Source organism: Panthera leo, chromosome B1 (genome assembly GCF_018350215.1).
Source record: "Panthera leo isolate Ple1 chromosome B1, P.leo_Ple1_pat1.1, whole genome shotgun sequence".
NCBI classification, from domain to species: Eukaryota; Metazoa; Chordata; class Mammalia; order Carnivora; family Felidae; genus Panthera; species Panthera leo.
The window spans coordinates 93385188-93406682 of NC_056682.1; the positions used below are offsets into that span (position 1 = coordinate 93385188).

The 21495-nt window shown below is 32.7% G+C and overlaps 1 long non-coding RNA gene across 1 annotated transcript in view; it reads right to left on the reverse strand.

Moving 5' to 3' along the window:
- Positions 1-18042, reverse strand: part of LOC122217001 — a 40546-nt gene extending 22504 nt beyond the window's left edge. The window contains exons 1-3 of the long non-coding RNA XR_006201240.1: positions 17957-18042; positions 4299-4465; positions 154-323 (exon numbers count right to left, since the gene is read on the reverse strand). This is a non-coding gene — a long non-coding RNA (uncharacterized LOC122217001). The remainder of the gene's footprint in view (positions 1-153; positions 324-4298; positions 4466-17956) is intronic.
- Positions 18043-21495: the final 3453 nt, after the last annotated feature.

Below are 21495 nucleotides of genomic sequence, written 5' to 3' on the forward strand. Positions count from 1 at the left end.
GATTCTGTAAATTCATTAGCGAAGCAACAACAACAACGTATGAAGTTTCATATACATTCATTACTGTCAGTGGCTCTATTAGCTTCACATGATGCTATATTTTTTAGATTTTGCCTATATGATCAGTAATAATGTCACTGTTCTTTTACTCACCATTTCCTATTTATCATTCAAGGTACGTTTTCATATTAATTATTTGGAGTTTTCAGGGTCTTGTCTGCTCATATACTTGTTAGTCAATTGACTATTTCTCTATTTCTGATCAATTTGAATAAACTCTTTACATTTAAAAATATTTAAGTGTGGGATCTGAACCTGTAAACCTAGAAAAAAAAACACATAGGAAAAGTTATATAACATTGGTATTTTATTGATTTAACCCAAAGGACTTCTATGATTTATTCATATATAATAAGGCAAGTTCCCATCATTGTTTATCTTTTTTTTTAATTCTAGGGCCATTGTTCTTTTATCAAAACCTTAATAGTATTTTTAATACAAGAATAATTTCTACAAAATTACATGATATTCTCATGACAATTTTATTTACATATGCATTCTTTTTTTAAATTCTTTATGAACATATTCTTATATTCCCAATGCAATCTACACAATTGATACAATACTATCAAAATGTCACCAGCATTTTTCACAGAACTAGAAGAAACACTCCAAAAATTTGTATAACCACAAAAGACCCTGACTAGCCAAAGCAACCTTGAAAAAGAAAACAAATCTGGATATATCCCATTTCTAGACTTCATGGTAAATTACAAAACTATAGTCATCAAGACAGTATGGTATTGGCACAAAAATAAACACATAGATCAATAGAACAGAATAGAAAACCCAGAAATGAGCCCACAACTACATGGTCAACTAATCCTTAACAAAGCAGGAAAGAATATCCAATGTAAAAAAGTCTCTTCAAGAAATGCTGTTGGGAAAACTGGACAGCAACATGCAAAAGAATGAAACTAGACCACTTTCTTACAACATACACAAAAATAAATTCAAAATGGGGGAAAGACTTAACTGTGAGATAGGAAACCATAAAAATTCTAGATGAGAACACAGGCAGTAACCTCTTTGATATCAGCCATAGCAACTTCCTTCTAGATATATCTCAATCAAAAGAAACAAATTCAAAAATAAACTATTGGGACTTCAGAAAAATAAAAAGCTTTTACACAGTGAAGGAAACAATTGACAAAACTATAAGGCAATCTTAAGAATGGGAGAAGATATCTGCAAATAATATATCTGATAAAAAGTTAGTATCCAAAATTTATAAAACTCAACACCAAAATAATGAATAATTCTACTAAAGAATGGACAGAAGACATGAATAGACTTTTTTTTTTCCAAAGAAGACCTACAGATGCCCAACAGACACATGAAAAAATGTTCAATATCATTATCAGGGAGATAGAAGTCAAAACTACAATGAGATATCTGTACTCACACCTGTACTAATGGTACTCACACACTGTACTCACACATTAGTACTCACACCTGTACTAATGGTTAAAATAAAAAAAATGCAAGAAACAAGTGTTGGTGAATATTTGGAGAGAAAGGAAGCCTCTTGCACTGTTGGTGAAATTGCCAACTAGTGCAGCCACTGTGAACAGTATGAAGATTTCTCAAAAAATTGAAAATAGAACTACCCTATGATCCAGCAATTGCATTACTAGGTATGTACCCAAAGAATACAAAAATACTAATTCAAAGGGATACGTGTACCCTGATTTTATAGCAACATTACATACAATAGCCAAAGTATGGAAAGAGCCCAAGTATCTGATCAATGGATAAAGAAGAGATGGTATATAGATTATTGATTTAGATACAGATGATATAGATATAGATATGGATAGGATATAGATATAGGTAGATACACAGATACAGATATATAGATATATAGATACATAGATATATAGATATATACATAATGGAATAATAATAAGCCATAAAAAAGAATAAAATCTTGCCATTTGCACTGATGTGGTTGGAGCTAGGGTGTTTTATGCTAAGCAAAATAAATTAGTCAGAGAAAGACAAATACAATATGATTTCACACATATGTGGAATTTAAGAAACAAAGCAGATGAACATAAAGAAAGAAAAAAAAAGATAGAGGGAAGCAAACCATAAGAGACCTAACTAATGAGAACAAACTGAGGGTTGATGGAAGAAGATGGGTGGGTGATAGGCCAGATAGGTGATGGTATTAAGGAGAATGCTTGTGATGAGCATTGGGGGTGTTATATGTAAGTGATAAATCACTAAATTCTACTCTTAAGAGTGATATTACATTGTATGTTAACTAACTATAATTTAAATAAATAATTGAAAAATTAAATCAGGGAAAGACAAATACTATATGATTTCAGTCATATATGGAATTTAAGAAGCAAAACAAATGAAAAAAGGGAAAAAAATGAGAGAGGCAAACCAAGAAACAGGCTCCTAACTAAAGAAAAGAAACCTAGGGGTGCCTGGGTGGCTCAGTCGGTTGAGCCACTTCAGCTCAGGTCACGATCTCACGGACCATGAGTTCGAGCCCCGCATCGGGCTCTGGGCTGATGGCTCAGAGGCTGGAGCCTGCTTCCAGTTCTGTGTCTCCCTCTCTCTCTGCCCCTCCCCCGTTCATGCTCTGTCTCTCTCTGTCTCAAAAATAAATAAACGTTAAAAAAAATTTAATAAAAAAAAAAAAAAGAAAAGAAAACTATGGTTGCCAGAGGGGAGATTGGGGAGGGGAGGCTCGGGGGGGGGGGTTAAATAGGTGATGGGGATGAGGAGTGCACTTGTAATGAGCACCAGGTGTTGTTTAGAAATGTTGAATCACTATATTGTACACCTGAAACTTATATTACGCTGTACATTAACTGGGATTAAAATTAAAACTTTTATAAAATAAAAATAAAATAATAAACCAGTAATTCACTTTAAAAAATATATTTTATGCCATTATATCTAAATTCTGCTTTATAAATTGAAGTAGGATTTTTTAATTTCACCAAGTAGTTCCTGCATTTCATTGTTAAATTTATTCCTAAACATTTCCATAATTTTTGTTGTTAATATAAATGCAATGATTTAGCTATTTAGCTTCCTAAGTAGTTACTGATAAAGCCAAGAATAGATTTTTCATGTATCTGATGACCTAAAAATTCTTTCGTTAATGTTAGGGGGTTTTTTGTTTTGTTTTTTGCTTTTTGTTTTTTGTTTTTTGTTTTTTGTTTTTTTTTTTTTTTTGTTTTTTCTAGAGCTGGGTTTTCTCAGGTTTAAAATTTATCATCCACAACATAAATTCTTATTTTCTTCTGGTGCCACTAGGACTTCAAATCAAGGTCCAATAATCAGGCTAAGAAAAGTTAGTCCTCTCAAATTCTGGCATTACTCAAATTCATTTTTATATTTCCCAAATTAAGAACTTATTTGCTGTTGAGATTTGAAAACAGACAGTATTAAATGCATGGTTTTATTTTATTCTCACTTTATATAGAATTTGGATAAGAGATAGTTGCTCATTTCTGCATCTAATATTTCTACATCTAAATCTAAATACTTCTACATCTAAATATTTTAACATCTAATGATATGAGTGTATTTATCCCCTTTCATATGTTAACAGTAATATATTTCTTAATTTAGGCTTATTCTCATATATCAGGGATTTTTTTAGTAATGTATTTTTCTTTTAATTTATTGCTGTGTTTCCTAACTTTATGTTTAAAATAGTTTTACCATAATGATGCAATAATTGCAATAAGATTATTCTATAATATTTTTCTAAATATTCTAAATTTATATTTGTATATTCTAAAATATACAATTTTCATTGTATAACATATCACATGTTTACATTAAATTTATGTTAGCTTTATACATTGATTTGGAAAGAATTCCATGTATTCTAAGGTAATTTAAATAGTTTTAGGTTTGTCAGCCATTTAGATTGTAGATATCTTTACATTTGACCTTAATGACACTTTCAACATTAAACCTTCAATTACATTTCTAATTGGTTCTCTGTTAATTTTTCCATCACAATTTCCACTTCTTTGGGTTAATTTTAATAAACTGTATTTTTGTTTTGAGTCATCTTTGATTTAAAATATATTGCATGTTCATCTAGATGTAAAATATATTTTTAACATATTGGCTCACCATGTGACTTTTTTCCCCTCAGAACAATTAATAAATGATAATCATGAAAGTGTGTATTAGTCTTTAATTCATGGCGTTAAATAAATCACTGAAGAATGGGCCATAAAATATGAGATACTCACAATTTGGAAATCTTTGATATGCCACAAAATGTTAATTTCTGTTGCTGCTGTTGTCATTGATTTCGTTTTTCTCTTGGAGCATGTTGCAGTCATGATTAAATATTCAAAGAAAACATCTCATTTTGCAAATCACACTGTTACTGTTAAGAGGATTTGATTTCCTTTTCCTGAAAATAATTTGATATTTTACTTGCCTTCCATGATTGCAGAAATAGAGACTTTCAAATATATAACCTTAGGATCTTTCAGGAGAAAGTAAAAAACGGAACTTGAGTGCTGTTATTTTATCATTGTCATCAATACCATCATCCTTCAAATATGAAGAACTTCACATAAAAGTTTTCTTGAATCATAATAGGCACTATTATTGCTTTGTAGTGATCTGTCTGTTACGGAATATAGCTGATAATTATCACTCTGAAGTAAAAATGCCATTTCTTCACACATTATTTCCTTTGAAACCCTTTGGTGTGACAGAACACAGTAAAATCATATTATAGTGCTGATATTAAAATCATGACATTTTCTGAAATATACTGAAAAAAATACAATTTTTTACTTTGTTTCCCCCCAAAAGTATTCTGCTTATTTGGTGACTTTCTTTTTGTAATTTCCTAGTAAATTTCATAATATAAGAAATAATTGCCAGAGAATAATTGTCAAAAAATTCCAAAAATTTTAAATGTTTTGATCTTTTTATTCATCTTCAGTAATACTATTATGTTAATTAAATATTAAAACACTTTTAATAGTGTAGTTTATCTTCCTTCTCTAAAGCAGCTCTCAAGGATTTTATCTAGATAAATAATACACTGATTATGAATTTTTGCAAGACATTTAATATGTATAATAGTTAACACATACATAAAAGGAGGCACTTAATCAAGTTTCTTTCAATCCTCAAATTGTGTTATCTCTGGCTTAGCTTGGGTCAACAAACCAGATGTTAAGGATCAAATAAGAGAATTCTATATTGATTATAAGAAAATAAAACAAGTCACGTAATTTAAGTTGGCTGAGCTAAGTTTGGAAAAGAATGCCACCCAATGGGACCAAATTCTGGCACATCAAACCGAAAGTAAATCTGGGTCAGTTTTTTCTTTTGGTATGCGAATTAGAAGTGTAGAAAATAAAAACTGTATGTATATAAGCAATTAGAAGTTCTAGGATTAAAGGAGTCAGAAAAATAGATGTAAACTTCTACACTAAAAGTGAAAAATAATAACAATAACAAAAAATACCTAACAGTTACTGAATACTTATGTGTCTGGCACTCTGCTTTATATGAATCATCTAAATTGACCCTCAAAATAATTGTACCATGTAGGTAATACTCCCATAGTTATGTTACAGTTGAGCAATCTTGTACTTGGAACCATGAGGGGATAGTTAACTTGTGTGATCAGAGTCAATTAACCTCCAAAATGTAAACTTTGTTTTTTAATAATCAAACTTTTCCCACTTTAATTATAATCTCTATACCTACATTACTGATAGTTTTGAATCTGCCAAAGCATTATAGGTTTTGCATACATTTTTACTTATGTGTATTAAAATCAAGCATTTCATTACGTGTTATCCTCATTGTACAAATATGAAACTGAGATCCAGACATAATCATTACTTGCTCAGATTCACCGAGTTATTAATTCACAGAGCCATAATCAGCCTCTATGACATAATTTCTTCTTGTCATTCTTCAACATAAATACCTTTAATACAAAAGGATTTGAGGAGTAGCAGGACTGAAAGAAGACCATAAGAAAATATGGATAATATAGAAGTGTATTATCTCTTTGCATTTTACCATCCTTATCTATAAAATTAGAATAACTATTATCTAATTTATAGTAACATTGAAATAATTGAAAAAGAAATTATGTATAAAATATTTTTTTTATTGTGGGGGTAAAGTAAATGCTAAATAAATGTTGGTTTTCATTATTATCACAATCAACCATAAAACTAAAGTATCAAGTGGCATTACAGGAAAAATCACAAACAACACAAAAGAAAAAACTTCATAAAGATGATTATTCACTGACTTGTACACTTAAAATGACAAATGAGGTAATAAAAATGTGAAAAAAATGTTTACCAGTGTTTGGGAATGACAAGTACACACACACACAAAATAATGCTTGATGAGAATTATACAGTGGAATCTTCCAGGAGAATAATATTTTCACACTGAAGTATTACTGGACTATAATCCAGGTCAGAATGCTAGATCTGAGCCTTTCGGCTGGCACTCTCTGTTTTTTAGTACTTATATCTAGGTCATTGTCACAGACTATGAGTCTGGAGTTCTCTTTTCCAACAAGAGAGTGTATGCAGAATTGAATACAAGAGAGGTTAATGTCCTGGAGGAGATAAGAGCCATGAACAGGGGTTTTGTCTCTTTATTTATTGAGCTCACAAGATATTACCCATGTGGTGAAAGTGAAGAAAAAGAGATCTTACACATGTGGTAAACATGAAGAAAATAGACAGTAATCATTAAATTGTATGTGTAAAAAGCAAAGGGTCTGTGGGGCAAGTGGAGTTTGTGATAAAGATGCATTGGCATCAGATGGAAAGTAAATTTACTCGTGACCCCATTACAATATCTCACTACCTAGTCTTGGGCGTTTTCACCCCGTGGTGGCGGCTCTCTGCCCTAAGATTTTTTTCTAACCCATTTATGTAAGTAGAACCTATTTCCCTACAGGTCATGTTTCATCAATTCATATAGATGATAGATGATAGATAGATAGATAGATAGATAAGATAATAGATGACAGATAGGTGAAGGTGTGTGTGTGTGTTTGTGTGTGTGCGTGCATGTGTGTGCTGATGTGTTTATGTCTCTCTCACAATTTAGCAATCAATTCTTCCACTATTCAAGAATTAGTCATTTTATTCAAGGAAGGGTTACCAGGCTTCCTAAGTAATACAAATTAAAAAAAAAAAAAAAAAAAACAAAAAACGAAAGAAACATTTGGAATAAAGAACATTCTTTAAAGAAAATAAATGTGGATGTGAAAACTAAAGGCTAACCACACTATCCATAATTACAGAGAAATAAGAAGGCTGCCTAAGTCTTGATAGAGAATTCTTTAAGCTAGAAATACAAAACAAAGGAATGTTTCCATCAGTGCTGGAGTAACCACTGAATAATTTACAGCTGCTTTTCTTTAGGGAAGCAAGTAATTATTTTCTAACCTATCAGCATAGATTATCAGGTTTGTGCATTTGTATAAAATTGCTTTATTGTATTTATTATTATAATTTGTGATTTTATTTTTTGCTATTCAAGAACTTTGTTATGATTTAAATGGCTTGCACGAGGTCATTCTTTGGAGACTTTGGATTTCTAGTAAAAAATCTTTTCTGAATTCTTAACGTGAGTTCTTCACAATGTACTTTAAAAATATAGTTTAATAATCGTATACTTAAAAGCCAAATATTAAATATTTCTTTTTACCTTTATATACTTTATAAAATTTTCTCAGAAAAAATGCAATAACATTTTGGTTAATTTTAATATATATTTAGGCAAGCCATTTTAAAATTCTATTTTAAAAAGAGATTTCTGTTTCCATTACGTTGATTTTAAATAAAGTCACAGGAACTTATTCAGTAAAGAGCATGATTACAGGATAAAATTATTTAAAGTATCATTTGATAATGTTCTTTTTCTCTGGAAGACTAACATTTAGGAATCATTTCATGAAATCACATACTACCTTTTACTTCTGTAATGTAGGAAACAAGTCTTTCTGTATCACAAAATATGTGTTCTAATTTTACTAGGTTCAGAGTAAAAGCTTTGGAGGCAATGGCTTCTCCATTTGATGAATAAAAATCATATAAATAATTGATTTGTATATGCAATTCAGAAACAGTTTTATCTAAAAGTGTGTATGCATTTTATTCTGATTTCATGAGTTCCAGAGTCCAATGATTCTGATCGCTGAATTTTGAACTGAACTCTTAATCTGAAGTCTTTTGAATTCCTAATGAATTTCACAGTACCATTATCATCAATCAAAGCTATTTTCTTTTATTGTTATTCATGTTTGAGTCATCATAAAATCACAGTGATCTGGCAAAGTAGGTAATATGAAACGCATGATGATTGAAAGCCATAAAGGTTGAATCACTAGTTTGTATAAGGTATATGATACCCTCAGTTATGTTTCTTAAACATTTATCATTTTAAAATTTAGAAAATGTATTCATTCAGTTGCATAGCTCACTGATCCAAAGTGTTGAACCAAATAATATATCACGCTGAAGACAGATAAAATATAACAAAATGTCAAGATCCTTTTATAATTTTTTTAGTCACAAATGTTGCTTGTCTTTGGCTCTTAACTTTCTTGTTACAAAAAAGATATCATTTAAACTGAAAAAATACATTTCTGTCATACATAATACAAATATTCTTCTAATTAGGAAGATCTTAAATGGCCCAAACAGTTCCTCCATAGTCTCAAGTCTAAGATTTTCCTCGTAAGTTTCTAGACACATGGAGAATAATGTAATCTTCTCATTCTGTAGATAAAAATAATCAGCCACTATTTTCCTAAGTGTTTTAGCTGGAAAATTATTTAATTGTATATTTATGCTTTTATCAAAGAAATTGTTTTGGAAAAATATATTTGAGGATAATTATTATTATAGGTGCTATTATAGGTATTTCTTAGGTGCAGCACAAATCTCAAAAATATAGAAAGCAGAGATTTCTCATTTTACTTGAGTAAACTTTCAAAAATTATTTTCATGAAGCATCTTTCTAAATATATGTTCTGTGATGGCACAGAGTTAGATGAGGCTTTGGCAAAATATATTCTAAAACAAAAGCATCTAAAGGAAAACAAAATGCCCTTATGCTTACTTTCCATTTATAGATGTTTCTTTGAAAACATTACTATTCCTCTTCTATTTGCTTTGCTCTAGAGACAGAATCCTAAATGTTAAACCATGTTTGACTACACAAATACAGCATTGCATGAGTGGCTATCCCATGGTGCTCTTTTATTTCTCACAGAGGCAAACCCTAATACAGTGTTCTGAACAATTCTATTTGGAATGAGAAACTCGTCTATAGAACCCGGAACCTTGGGATCCTGGCCTTTTATAATCCTTTAAATCCCAACAGAACGGAAGCAGAGATGAATTTGTTAGCCTCTACAAACCAGAGTTAATATTTGAGTTACTGGTATGTGATTACCTGCTGTGCCAATTACAGAACCTGGTTAATTCTGCATTTCATTACTCACAGCAGTGTTAGGCATATTTAAGTTCTGTCAGTTTAACAGGCCTGGCATATCTAATAGAAATTGAAGGAACTAGCAGTATAAAAGAAAAAAAAGTGATGTTTGCAGATAATGTCATTGATATAAAATTTAAACATTACATTTGAGATTGTATCAGTGGTGACTCATTTCTTAGTATGCTTGCTTTTTTGCTTAGGTTTTCACAGTGTTGAATGAATAATCAAATTTAAGTAGTTTTCATTTGTTGTAGGAATATGCCCATGCAGGATAGGTCCTCACACCTTTCTTTCCAGCAATATACAATTTCAAAGTGGTAGCATATACCCTGAACTCAGCAAAACAATCAAAGACAAAGTGTAGTCTGATGCGGAATTCGAGGAAGGATTAGAGAGGATAATGAAAGCGTATATGTTGAATTACTACAAAATGTTGATGAACGCACTTCTCCTAGGTCAAATACTCCCTGTATGCACTTCAGCCCATTTCACCTGGCCTCCTCAGGGATAATATTCTAGGAATTATCATTTCCTTTAATTTTTGCATTATTAATCATCACATCTATTTTTATTATGCATAGAGAGTAAAATTATTATAAGTCCATTATTAAGTTATAATTAAGCTTCTCAACCCACATTCTGCAATTGCTACAACCTCATTATCCCTTTCCTCTTTACAACAAAACTGTTCCAACTATTTATATTCTCTATCTCTAATTCTTCTCCTCTTTTTTGTCTTCTACATCTGCCAATTTGTTGTTGACTATCATCACCTACTGAGTCTTCTCTTGTCCTTCCATCAATGATCCCATTGATACTTTACTCTGATCCAATGGCTGCTTGGTTCTCCTCTAACTTCACCTATCTGCAAGCATTACCAGAGAAGATCACTCTTTGCTCCCTGAGACACTTTCTCTTACTACCTTCCACAGCATACATTTTTCTGGGTTTGGCTTTACATCACACTCCCAATCTCTACTTCTGTTTCTTCCAGGCTTTCCAAGCAGTGGAGGGCTTCAGAACTCAATTTTCACACCTCTTCTCTACCATTTACTCTGTAAATTTTCTAATCCATCTTATGGATTTTGATACTAAAATACACTGACAACAAATTAATGCCTCCAATGAAATTTTCTTCTGAACTCCAGGTTAGTATATTTTCAGTTTAAATTCCCTGTTTAATAATTGTAAAGTCTGTATCATATCTGAATCCAGTTCTGATTTTTTTTGTTTCATTAGACTATATTTTTTCTTTACTTTTAGCATTTCTTATAATTTTTTTGAAAGCTGGACATGATAATTTGGATAATAGAACTGAGACAAATAGCTCTTCAATATGAGGCCTTATATGATTCCTGGCTAGTGGTTGGCAGTGATTAATATTTGTTGTAGCTTTAAGTGCCAAGGCTTCAATTTCCTCTAGTGTTCTTCTTCTGTTTTCTTCCTCCATGCTGTATTTTGACTTCCCTAAAACTCTTCCTTAAGTGGAATCTATCTATATATTGCAGCTCATTGAGCTGGAGTCCACTGTGAGTATACTGGATACTGGAGTCTTAATGATGTGGTAACAAGGTGTCAAGGGCAAAAAGCATTCTAGCCCTATGATTACATGTCAGTCTTTTAATAAGCCTGTGTATCTGGTCTGTGACCTTCATAAGGGTTCCTTATCCTCATCCACATATTTATTTATTTATTTTTCCTTATCCACATTTTAAGTGATACAAGAAGTATAGAATGAGATGACAAGAGGTAAATATCCTTCTCCCAGGTAGAATGGAGTTCTCTCTCTCTCTCTCTCTCTCTCTCTCTCTCTCTCTCTCTATATATATATATATATATATATATACATGTATGTATTGAGCATACATAATATATGATATACATATATATATATATATTTTTTTTTTTTTTAGGAAGAGAGAGAGAGAGCACAAGTGGGAGAGGGGCAGAAACACAAGGAGACACAGAACCATTCAGGATCTGAGCTGTCAGCACAGAGCCCGTCACGGGGCTTGAACACATGAACTGTGAGATCATGACCTGAACTGAAGTCAGACATTTAACCCACTGAGCCACCCAGGTGTCCCTGGAATGGAGGTCTTCTAAAGTCTTTTCTTGCCAGAGCATAGGCATTCGTTATGGAGAAAGAAGTGGGCATATTGCACAATGGTATTTTTATCACTCTGCCAGTGCCACAAAGGGTTCTTTCTTGGGTATTATGAGAATTTGTTAGGATTCCTGAAAATAGAGCATCAAATTCTCGAGAAGGCTGCTGTAAGACTGTGACCAGAGGAATTTCTCCTTCTCACTCCAGATCACTCAGCTTTCAGCCATTCATCAAATTACCATTGAAGTGCTCCTGTTAGTTAATGGCTGCAGCAGCATTTACTGCAGCAAAGGAGACCTTGGCTGTGACCCGCTGGATTACATGTCTCTCCAGATGTGGGGGGAGAGGTTAGCCCTCTGACCTCAGTTCTCTGATGAGTCCAAAAGAAGTCATTGATTTTCAGTTTGTTCAGCTTTTTTTTTTTCATTTTCTTTTTTTAATTTGTTTAGCTTTTACTTAATATAAGGACAAGAGTGATGACTTCCAAGCTCTTTATATTTTGGAGCTGAAACTGGAAAGTCCTATATCAATAATTTATTCAGTAAGTCCACTTAAATTAACTTCTCAAAACCAACTGTACAAAAACTAAGTCTGATCTTTGCCCACCACCATTCAACTTGCTTTTTACTTACACTTTTCCCACATCCTGAAATGGCAACTCCATCCTTATGTATGCTCTGACCCTAAGTGTTAGTAACATTTTTGTTTATCCTTATCTATCACAACTCATATATATTCTATGAGGAAACCCAGTTGACTTTGTCACTTTTGTTACCAGTTTCACCACCACTACCTTTGTCCAAACATCAATATGATAACATGAGTCATTGCAAGAACCTCGTAATAGGCCTCCTTACAACCATCCTTCTCAATGTACTCTCCATTGTTAAAACATTAGCAGTAGATACTCTTCAAGGATGAGAACAATCTTGTCATTCACATTTTCACCATTCTTAAATTTACTCTATCACTGTGGATAAAATACAAACCCCAGTATTAGGTAAATCTCTCTCCACTACCTTTGCCCTACCATTGCTGCACTCAGTTCCAACCATAATGTCTTCTGTAATGTCCTTGGAATGCACCCATGCACACTCCTTCAGGGCCTTTTCATGTATCCTTCTACATGATGTAATGGTCTACATTACCTCAAGTGCTTGTATTACTGGCTTCCACAGTGTGTTCAAATTATACCTTCTCCATGATGCATCCCTTGACCAGTGCTTTTAAAGCAAACTGCAACTCAGGTTTATCTTCCTTCACAGCACCTATTCATGGTTCTTGATGATATGTGTTTTTCTGCATATGTGAATTTCTGTGTGTGTTTCTACCAGAAGAATACAAGATCCCTGAAAGCAAGTGCAATTATCTACTTTGTAAACAAATGCATCACCAGAGCCTTGAAAACTGACTGAGATAAAATAGGTAATTAATATATATTTATTGAATAAATGACTAAATTTTAGTCCATTCAAATGAGAATATGCTGGCTATATTCTATCTTTCCTGAATATCAAGAGCATAGAGACCCAGTTATATTTATAGATATTTTTATACCTAAAACTTATAGTTAGTTGTTGTGGTTAAATTTAGTGTGAAAATTTGACCTTATTATGGGCTATTAAAGGAGTGAGAATAGAATAATGATAAATGAAGCTTAAATGGGATGAAAGCATCACTTATTGTTTTCCTCTAATTCCTTTTTTATCTGGAACATATTTTTAATACTAAACATTTTGGCAAGTGGCCTGCTTGATGTAGCTATAATTTTCATGTACTGTGCTGATTGTGTTCTAACCCGAATAAATATGTTTATGTTAAAAGATACGCACTTTCTGAAAAATGTACAAATATTCTGCTTTAAATATGACCTAAAAATAGTGGATGGTTGCTTTTCAACTATATATTTTTTTCTATTTAATTATTTCTTAGGGCACCTGGGTGGCTTAGTCAGTTAAGTGTCTGACTTCGGTTCAGGTCATGATCTTGCAGTTCGTGAGTTCAAGCCCCGTGTTGGGCTCTGTGCTGACAGCTCAGAGCCTGGAGCCTGTTTCAGATTCTGTGTCTCCCTCTCTCTCTACCCCTCCCTCACTCACTCTTTCTCTTTCTCTCTCTCTCTCTCTCAAAAATAAAGATTAATTATTTCTTAAAATTACATAAGCAGCTCCTCACATCCAGAGAGTTTATGCTGAGGCATTTGAGTGAGTACTTATCTTAAATCTCAAACTACTTAGTAATTAAAACTTTTCTAAGAACCTGCGTTTTTAATATAGAATCACTTCTAAATTAAATTATAATCAATTAATCATTTCTCTAATAGTAATGATCATTATTTTAATAATGTTTCTTTTCCTAATTTTCATAATCATGTTATAAGTAGCACAAAATGTCACAGCTGGTTAGCAGTTTGGGAGTGACATAGAGCTCACTTCTGTTCCTTCCAGCTAATAGAAATTGTCAAAGAATGACAACACATTAGTTTAGCTCTTACCTATGCCTATAGTGTTTCCTAGGAAATATGGAGTAGTGTTTCTTTTTCCAATCAAGAAAAGAAGACCCTTAAAGAAAATGAAGTCCACAAAACATGGAGTAGTAAAAGGAATTCAAGCTATCATTCAAGGTTGACTTAAGTAAAAACTTACTTGTATTAATAACTAGCAGTGGAGATGGAACAATTGCATGAACACTTTCAAATATTTCCTTCTTTAAAAATGACAAGATATTGCACTGCTTACTACCTTACCCTAAGCCTATGTAGAAACACATTCTACATTCAATGTCAACATTCCCATCTGGCAAAGGCATTATTTTTATTTCTATGTAAGTGTCTGCGTAGGAAAAGAGAAGCTGATAATTTTCCCACTAAAGAAACTGGTATCATTAGAATTTAAATAGGAAAATTTAAAAAGATAAACTGATATCTTCTTTCTGGAAATAATTAAAGTTCTATATGCAGTTTCCAGGAAGAATAATGGAAGGTAAAAAAATCACCTGCTTTGAAATGAAAACTCGATAAAGTCCCATTCAATTTATTGGCATGTGTATCTTATTGGTATAAATATTGGCTAAAATTAACAACTCAGGAAACCACAGATGTTGATGAAAATCTGGAGAAAGAGACACCGTATTGCACTGTTGGTTGGAATGCAAACTGGTGCAGCCACTCCGAAAACAGTGTGTAATTTCCTCAAAAAGTTAAAAATAGAACTACTCTACAACCCAGCAATTGCACTACTAGGTTTTTATCCAGAGGATACAAAACTGCTGATTCGAAGGGGCACATGCGCCTCACTGTTTATAGCAGCAATATCAACAATAGTCAGATTATGCAAAGAACTCAAATGTACATCAACTGATGAGCATATTAAAAAGATGTGGTATAGACACACACATGCACACACACACACACACACACACACACACACACACACACTGGAATACTACTCAGTGATGAAAAACAATGAAATCTTGCCATTTGGAACAATGTTGCTGGAACTGGAGGGTATTATGCTAAGGAAAATATGTCAGACAGCTGAAGACAGATATCACATTTTATTCGTATGTGGAACTTGATAAACTTAACATATGAACATAGGGGAAAGGAAGGAAAAATAGGATAAAAACAGAGAGAGAAGCAAATCATAAGAGACTCTTAAATACAAAGAACAAACTGAGGATTGTTAAATGGATGGGTTAAATGGGTGATGGGCATTAAGGAAGGCACTTGTTGGGATGAGCACTGGGTGTCATATGTAAGTGATGAATCATGGGGTTCTCCTGCTGAAGCGAAGACTAAACTGTATGTTAATTAACTTAAGAATGAATAAATAAATAATAAACAACTCAAGTATTTTTGAGAAATTATCTTTTTATGCACTTTTAAATGTTTACTTATTTTGAGAGAGAGAGATAGAGTGTGAGCAGGGGCAGTCAGAGAGAGAAGGAAAGAGAATCCTGATAGACTCTGCACTGGTGGCAGAGCTAGAACCCATGAACCATGAGATTATGACCTGAGTTGAAATCCAGAGTCAGATGCTTGACCTGCTGAACCACTGAGGAGCCCCATCTACTTGTGCATTTTTTAAAAATTACTGATAAATGACGATATAAGAACTGAAAAGTCCTTAAACTGCATGTGAGAAATTGAAAGTAAACAATTGGATACAATTTATTTTATAATTCTGTGTTTTTGAATTCTGATACTCATGTCATATTCTGCCTTTATGATAGAAGCTACAGTCATTTAAAATAAGCTGTTATTAATCAACAATTTAAAGATATTCCACTCTATATTAATTTTCATAAATGAAACAAAATATTGATCATACTTACAAATAATATATTTCAATAAGGTTTATGTATCCAATAACATCAAATTTCTCCTTTCAATTATTAATTAAATTCAGTAGACACTTTATATACTTACTGGTTAATGTGTTATACAGAAAGTTACTGAAAATTTAAATACTTTTTTTTTTCCCCTGAAGGAGCTTAAAATCTAGTTATTGGGTCAGACAGAATAACCATGGAGCCACCAATTTTTTTGTGTGTAGTACCAAAGTACTTCGCCTTTGTCCTTAACATATTTCTCCAAATTGTGAAATTCAGAGTCAAAAAAAAGATGTATTAAGTAATTATCTTACTTAGTGGCTCAACAAACTTCCAGAAAGACCGGAAGTATTCCTAAAGGTATACCAGTAAGCTATACCAGTGTTGGGGTTGGCCAGCCACCACCCCCGCCCCCAAAATGAGCATATTTCCTTTGTTTTAAAATTGAAGTCTAGTTGGCACACAGTGTTATATTAGTTTCAGGCATACAACATAGTGGTTCCATATGTTTATACGTTATGCTAAACTGACCACAAGTGTACATGGCATCTATGACCATACAATGCTATTACAATACCACAAACTGTATTCTCTATGTTCTACCTTCTATTCCCATGACTTACTCTTTCCATAACTGGAATCCAGTGTCTCCCACTCCTTTTCACTCATTTTACCTTCCCCATTCCCCTTCCCCTTCCACGGGCAACCATCAGTTTGTTCCAGATGAGCATATTTCTGAATCAAGAGCTGAAAGCTACATGTATAAAGTTCTGTATTCATACAAATAAAGTTTTCTGGATAGAGTTTTGTCAAAAATGATTCAGATGACTTGTATCAAAACAATTCAATTCACCACATGACTAAGCCAACAGGGTACTTTCCATGCTCCAGGAACGCCTGGGCTCAATCCAGTAAAGCATCCAAGTTTTGATTTTAGCTCAGGTCATGATCTCGTGGTTGATGAGTGTGAGCACTGCCTCGGGCTCTGCGCTGATAGCACAGAGCCTGTTTGGGATTCTCTTTCTGTCTCTGCCTACCTCCACCCAACCCCCATTCTCTTTCTCTCTCAATATAAATAACCATTTAAAAATAAATAAATAAATAAATAAATAAATAAATAAATAGCACTTGATAATAAATTTGGATCACTAAAAGAAATCTTGGGAGATTTTTCAAAGGGGAAATTTGGGTCTATTTTCTTAATATTCACCTGAGATTTTATATTCTGTCTTCTTAAATAATGAACTATTCAATTTTATGTTGAAATTCACATCCAGAAAGAAAAATATACTCTAATGAATTATAGAAAGTGTTAGAAAAAATTGTAGCTCTACAACCTTTGTTTGTAATACGCTGATTTGTGTGTAATTAAAATTTTAAGCATTATATTCCATGAGTGTAGTTTCTTGGATACGATTGTACCTGTGATAACTTTACAGCATTTAGTTATTACCTGGACAGAAGACCTACACACTTTTTTTATGTAATAAATCTGAGATGAATTGGTGTTAGTGCTGATTAAAAAAAAATTGTATTGGTATATAAAATGAAGGCCTACTACTCTTCAAAATTACACTATAGGCATAATCCTGAATAACAAAACTCTAACAGCTGGGAGAGAAAAAAAAAGGCTTTTTCCTGCTAAACATATTCTTGGAAACATGCCATAATGAGGACTATACCAAAATTACTGTTGGAAAATATGAATATGATCTTAAAATTCTCCACGCAGTTTTATAATGCTGCCCTTTCAGCCCCAATCTGAAACATGGAATTATTTTGTAATTGGAGCGTCAGAAAAATCTTTCTCAAGTGTGGACTGCTGCAACCTGGGATCTGGGAAATTGACCTCCAGGTTGTAGATTGTTGGCTTTGCACCTCTGATGGTCCAGTCTGTGGTCATCTTCTGGAATCCCTTCCATCCAGGGCAAAAGATGCTTTGAGCCCCTCCCCCCACCTCACCTGTGGCTTTAGGACATTCCAAGTATGCAGATGGGTCTGTGTGGCAGGGTATCAGTGCCTGATCCTCATTTATGCCACCTTCAAATTGCTGGAACTCTCTGAACCCTTCAGAACGGAACACTCCAGAGCCTAAAATGGTGTTTGAGGTCACAGAACTTCTTCAGTGGGTGTGGCACAGCCTTCATTTTACAGAGGAGAGAACTAAGGCCTAATGGAGTCAATACAACCTGAGCCAGATTTTGGATTCTCTGCTCTGTCTTTGGCCAACACTTGCGTGGTCAGTTTTAGACCATCCCCCCTCCCTCCCCAAAGTAGGTGTTTGAGTAAACAATACTATAAAATGATCATGGTCACTTTATATTAAAAAAAAAATTCCACGTGCAGAATTTTTAATGTCACTCAAACTTTATTACAAAAATATTCTATAATTCTGAGTAAATGCTGGAAACACAGATGATTCTATGCTTAAATGCGTTGGCAGAAACACTAAATGTGTACTTCATTACATTTAACAAAATTTCAATTTTAGGAATTTGTTTCGGCATTCTTTAAATTGATACTCAGACTTATATTGTATATCCAATAAAATTAAATAGCCAGAGGGAGAACTTACAGTAACATATTTTAGGAATTTGATAAATCTATATCATTTTAGCAATAAAATAAGTGACAAAGACATCCATTGTAAATGTCATGTCTCTTGTGGTAAAACCATTGCTTATTTTTTTGCTTGCTAAAATATTTGTGCTTCCCAATATGGATAATTTAATATCTCACTGAAAAAATAGTTATAATCTGGCATACCATTGTGTACTGAGATAATAAAAGAACACTTTCAAAGGCATTTTTGAAGGCGATAATTATAATGTTGAGAGAGGATTATAACATTTCAAACTGTGAACTCTTCAGGTTTTGTATATAAAGATGCCAATCCCCATGACTTCCTCTTTTTATATCATGCGCTAGAGATTATTTTCTCTTTTAACATAATACCTAGATAGAAACCACTTGATGCTAATACTAAAAGGAACACATTCTGTCATTGCTGAAAGCTTATCTGAGCTCCCTAAGTCCTAATGCTTCAACTGATGTCAAATCTCAGATGTGACGTGTTTCATTGACCACAGTATGGCTTAAAGAGCAGTTGTGAAATGTTGTTTATTAGGTATATGTGTAGCTGGAATAAATACATAGCACGATAGCTTGATCATAAACTATTGCTACTGAAATTTTTGATATCCAGAGGCAAAGAGAGAAGATTGTGTTTTGAAGAAGAACGAGATTTTCAAATTGCAGCTTTTTCGCAGACTTAACATCTCCAGGGGCTGTTTCATGTCATCTCCTAAACTTACATTGTACAGTTGTATGAGGCCAAGTTGTAGAATTTAAGGCCAAATGGCTATAAGGTTGAAAAATTAAATACCTAGTGAAAACTTAATTTTGTCACATTAATTGAGTTTAAGGATTATTTTTATGGAGTGAAGACAAATAAAATATCAGGTCAATCCCTTTTTGTTTTTACAAATAACTGACTAATTGAAATAAATTATTTGGGCTTTTGGAGAATTTTTTTACTCTGGGTAGAGTCTACATGAGGTAAAATAAAATGATTTTTCTTTTAATTTAATGTTCATTTGTTTTAGAGAGAGAGAGAAAGAGAGACACAGAGTGTGAGCGGGGGAGGGGCAGAGAGAGAGAGGGAGACACAGAATCAGAAGCAGGCTCCAGGCTCTGAACTGTCAGCACAGAGCCCGATGCCCGGCTTGAACTCCAAACAATGAGATCATGGCTTGAGCCGAAGTCGGAAGCCCAACTGACTGAGCCACCCAGGCGCCCCAAAATGAAATTATTTTTAAGACACTTTAGAAATAAGAGTTTTGCCTCTTGGGGCAGTTCTACAAACTTTGAACGCAGAAACATATCTTAGATAATAATGGCAATAATTTAATACTATAATTTCAATAGTAAGATTATTTGTACCGTGTGTATATAGTGAAACATCATAATTCATCACTGATAGTCTCTTTATTTCCTTTATTAAAAAACTTATCACTTCTTAATAATTAGTTGGAGTTTTAATTATCTCTCTACCCTCATAGACCACAACATTTTTAAAAATAATAAATATGTTTGTCTTGTTCATGCTTTAATTTTTGAAACCCAGCAGAATACCTAATACAGAGTACGGACCCAATACATATTTCTTGACTGGCACACCACTGAGTGTTAAATGCAGCTCCTTCTAAAATAATTAACTTTTAAATTAATAGGAAAATATACAAATTATTTTAAAAGACTTTAAAAGACTTTAAAATTAAAGTGCTGTTATGAAAAATCATTTATTTGCGATACATCAACAAAGTAAAGTGGAACATTTAAGAATGATCCCAGCAGTGAACTTATTCAAGAATCTAATTATTTAAAAAGTAAATAACTTAGGACCTAATTTCTAGATCAATGTTTATCTTTTAATAACAAGATTTTAAACAAATTTAAAAATCATAGTACGGAACATAATTATGATTTTTAAAGCATTCATTAATATCATATATACAGGTAACATTATTGTTTTTATTTTTTTCAATGTTATGTTGTTTTTCAGAGTTAGTTCTTTAATCTATTTTAATGTATTTCTTTTCTTATTAAATAGGCACTAATTTTCTTCTTGCGTATAGAGTATCATCTATATTCTTAAGTTATTTTCACAAAACTGACAACAGAATTGAAATAAATTGGTCAAAATAACAATTTCTAATAGAACATTAGTATGTTAGTTATCTACTGGCTTATCTCTGTCATTACTAACAGTGTTCTTTGGGAATTTATTCTTTGTTTTGGGAAGCAAAAGCAACCTTATAATATGCAATGAAGTTTGGAAGGAAAAATAACCTAGTATTTTTATTTAAAAATCTGTGTACTATTTTACTATTGACCATAAGTGCACCGACTTCTGTTGTAGTTTATGCTTTTCCTTGAAAAATTTTCTCAAATATAACTTGAATCTTGGTAATTTTATTATTTTTTCTTCTCTATTCATTCCAAGTTTTACTATATTCAATTGTAAGTTATTTCTATTCTAACCTTCTTATTGTTGGTTTAAAGGAAATTTGTCAACTAGTAAGTCTATTGGCATTAAAATGTTTTCTAAAGAATATTTATTTGAGAATAGTTGATATGCAACTAATAGTACATTAGTTTCAGGTATACAACATAACTATTCAACAAGTTTATACATTATGCGATGCTCACCACAAATGTAGCTACCATTTGTCACTATACAATGCTATTACAATATCATTGACTATATTCCTTATGCATTGACTTTTATTCCGATAACTTATTCAGTCCGTAACTGGAAGTCTGTATCTTTAACTTCTCTTCATTCACTTGCCCATCCCCCCACCCCAATCCCCTCTGGCAGCCATTAGTTTGTTCTCTGTATTTATAGGTCTGATTCCATTCTTTATTTTTGTCTCTGTTTATTCTTTTTTTTTTTTTTTTTTTTTTTTTAGATACCATAAAGAAGACTCATACACTGT